Raw genomic sequence first — 4,196 nt, 5'->3', positions numbered from 1 at the left:
TATCTGTTGTTAAGAAACCTCTTATGTGTGCACCTAAACGGTTACAAGCAATGCTTCTTCGTGTTCAAGAATACGATTTTGAAGTAGTCTACAAATCTGGCAAGGATATTCCAATTGCTGATGCACTGTCTCGTGCCCCTACATTGAAGACTCTCCAACAGGCTATCATCGAAGGTTGGCCACAAAATAAGTCCTTGATAACGCAGTCCCTTACACCAAGACCACCGAGAGACAAGGCCTGTTGGATATGACGTCAATCCTGGTAGTCCGACGTTAGTGATAGTGATGGGCGATACGATTACTTTAATTTCGATACGATACCAAGTATTTTTAAAATCAGTATCGGTAGTATCGAGTACCGATACCAAGTACTGTAATCTCAGTATCGGTTGTTTTGAGTACTTTTACTGAAACCGTTTTTATAGCTCAATTGGATATATATATATATATATATATATATATATATATATATATATATATATATATATATATATATATATATATATATATATATATTTATATATAAATATATATATATATATATATATATACATATATATATATATATGTATATATATATATATATATATATATATATATATATATATATATACAGAGAGAGAGAGATTTAGACATTATTATACTACTATTTATGCTATATTTGAATAGGGTAGGGAATATGTAGTGAGAGGTTGTAATGAATCATGCATACTATCTTGTATTTGTTTAATAAACTGACTTCTTTCCTTTGTATAAAATAAAAGAACTTCATGCTTAATTCTTGCAATCTTAATACCAAAGGGTGTCAAACATTTGTATTATATCTATTCAACTTCCCTCTCTACAGGCTAGCCAGCAATAGCGAGCTATTTTTCAGTAGTAAAATGATGTCCGGCTTCACCGGATTACAAAGGACGAGCTCGCTATCCTGCAGATGGGAAATGAATGGACAAAGTCCGAATCCTTTGATACCCTATTATACCATGATGAAAAGTGCAATATGCATACCATAATGAATATTATACAAATTCCACAGGGTACTCTCCTCCTGAATTGCAACTGAAATATTTTTTCCTGTTTCAAAATAAAATTAGAAATTTGATGAAAGCTTGTCCTTTGCCTGTAGGCCCAGTTTGGAGGGGGTTGCTTTTATAATGCAATCTAGGTGTGTGTGTGTGTTGGGTCTTTGGGTGTTGTATGTAGTTTATGTATTTGCATCATATATTATGGCATGTGTATATGCATATTTATTATTTATTGTGTGTGTACACTAGGTTATGACTCAAAATAAAAATTTTGCCTGGTATGAGATTTATTGAACATTTTGGTACTAATCACAAAACCTAATTCATTTTATTCAATTTTGAAAATATGTCCCCACACAGCCATTTTTGTATGAAACATTTCAATAGGCCTATCTGATATTGGTGCAAAAAAAAATCTCAAACTAGATATTGTTGGTGACAACAAACCGATCGTTTAAATACTTGTCTTTTTTGCATATTTCACAAAATTCTTCCATCACTTTAACAGCTCTCTCAGCTATCATGTTTGATCGTGGAATATCAAGCACTGACGGTGCCCTGTTCCAATGAGTTTTCAAGCATTTCAGGGCACTGGCACATCTCAACTCTGTAATTCCAAAGTGGAGGTCCTTGTAGCTGGTTTCCTTGAATTTTTGATCAGTGAACCACGCTTCTTGCCAGCTGTTGGCGATGAAACTCACTGGACGTTCCAAAATATTACGCCATGATGGTAGTAAAAAGTATGCAAGGAGCGTATAAATGGCCCTCGAGTTCCATCGGGCACTGTGTAGTGAAGGCAATTTCTTCCATTTGATAATTGGGAATGAATCATGCTTCTTGTAATGCTGGAATGCTTTGCATAGTTCATATAAGAACTTAAGTCATCTCTCCAACCCGGGTTCTCAGTCTTTTCCATTTGAGTCTCTGCCTTGTACTCAGTTTGTAGATGATTATAATTTTCTAACAGTTCATCGACGAATTTGTAGTTCAGACTCGGCTTTGTAGTTGTTTCAGAAACATAGAAGTCAAGAACATGCCTCAATTTATTGTCCAATATGTGATGCTGACACCCAATGTATTGAGGCACGTCTAAGCCCTTTTCATTCATAGTTCTCTGAATTCTTGCAACCACACCATTTGAACGTCCAGTGTTTACGGCAGTTGTGTCACACACAATCATTTTTAATGCTTCACCAGGCATCATATTCATCAATAACTTTCTCGAGTGCATCATATATATCTTTTGAAGATCCACTTTTGCCCATCCAGACAACCCCTAGTCTTACATCTCTAGTTGCACTTTTGATGCAGACCACTTGGTATTCCTGTTTCACTAATCTTTTCCCATCAAAATGGAGACAATAATCCTTCTCTTCCTTTAGAAGTGACTTAATCTCACCCTTCTTTTTTTCTGCAAGTCTGATAACTCCTCGCCATACTCCTTATTGTGTTGGTGTAGGAAGAGGCACGCCTTCTTCTGCAAGACTTGCCAAACTTTAGATGCCTTGTTGGTAGACAGACTCTGGCGACTCACTAATTTTGTGGCCTGGTGTGTAGCAGATGGTTTTTTTCTTGTTCGGCACTGGCTCTTCATCAGAACTGTCCTCTGTTACACTGTTAACATTTTCACCTGAACTAACAGATTCACTTTCCATGTCAGATATAGTAGCACTTTGTTCATGTGATATTGGAAGATGTCTCTGTCTTTTTGGATGTATAGAGGACTTAGGTGCTGGCTTGTGTTGGTGTATCCAACCTTCCCACCTGACTCAATTTGTTTGTGATAAAGCTCTTTATCCTCACGGCACAGCCAAACACCATAAACTTTGGTGATGTCAAAAATGCTCTTCATACCATTCAAAAAGCCTTCCTTTGGTCTACGTTGATTCTTCTCATATAAAAGTATCATTTTTGTCAGTCGTGCATTAATGGCTTGCTGACAGAGTAGGAAAGCTGAATTTTCCCCACAACTCTGATAATTCCTGACAAATCCGTTTTATCCTAGTACTTTTCATTTTGTCTTCTTCCAGTAACATGTGGTATCTTCCCAAAACATGCCGTTTTTGAGGTAGCCTGGTGAAACTTGTCAAGCATTCAACACGAGGAAGATCACGCCGCATTGTATGAATGGATGATGGTAGATTGGAAGTCCATTTTTGTGCATTCTTTTTCACAGTATCACTAGACTTAAAGTACGCCATGTTTCCCGTTTCTCTGAAATACAAGAACATATGATTGTTAGGACTGCAAATCAACACTTCAGTATGAGTATAAAACTAAAATGCAAACCACTTTTCAGTAGCATTAATGCAAACTCCTATAGAAATTACCTGGTGAAGAGCCAGGCAGCACATCCAATGGCTGTCAAGTCCGAGAGGAACTGAACATTACTGAAGCTACTGAGCCAGCCTATGATGATGCAATAGATGATGCAATACACCCAAACACGCTGTGGTAGTATTGCATCATCCAAATTTTACTCTGGAGAAAATCACCCAAGGTTTCTATTCTAGGGTTTATCACTTGTTAAATTGTGATCAATAGTCTCAAATTAAAATACAATTGGGCTCATGAAACCTGAATTATCAACAAGGCATTACTCATTCTGCTTGAATAGCATATAAAATACTTGTTTGTAAGGTGTCTAAGATAACAAAATGCATAAAATGTCTCTAAAATTTTTTCGACAATAATTCCCTATTTTGGTGAGAACTCGGTAACTTTAAGTGCATCGGTGGGGGACCTTTTTTCACACAATATCAAAATAACGGTGATTTTTATAATAAGTGATAGGAATCTCATCACATAAAATAGCAGGAGTATTAAAATTTGAAAAATATTTTTTTTCTCATAACCCTAGTGTACACCCAGACGTGAAAACTCCCAACCTTCCATTATCCTTTGTTATTAAATTGTAAGAAGACCAAACAGACAATTCCTCCACCCCAACTAAACTGTGGTTTGTGGATGTAGTAGCAGCAGGAACCATAGAGGCTTGGAGACTATAAAGTCTGGGTGTAGAACTACTTGAACCAAAATTACTTCTTCAGATAACTATTTAGAAATAACCATGTTTACATTCTTTGGTTTGATTCTGGCACGCCTATCAAGAATAAGCTGTCCTGCTTGTGAAAACAGGCGTTCAGAGGGAACTGAAGTAGCCACTATGCC

General features: G+C 36.5%; 1 pseudogene; it reads right to left on the bottom strand.

Annotated features, from left to right (window-relative positions):
• Positions 1-1,722: 1,722 nt before the first annotated feature.
• Positions 1,723-3,240, bottom strand: LOC136843700 (uncharacterized; annotated as a pseudogene).
• Positions 3,241-4,196: the final 956 nt, after the last annotated feature.

The sequence above is a fragment of the Macrobrachium rosenbergii genome, chromosome 2, assembly GCF_040412425.1.
Source record: "Macrobrachium rosenbergii isolate ZJJX-2024 chromosome 2, ASM4041242v1, whole genome shotgun sequence".
In the NCBI taxonomy this organism is placed as follows: domain Eukaryota; kingdom Metazoa; phylum Arthropoda; class Malacostraca; order Decapoda; family Palaemonidae; genus Macrobrachium; species Macrobrachium rosenbergii.
This window is presented reverse-complemented; position numbering and strand designations above follow the sequence as displayed.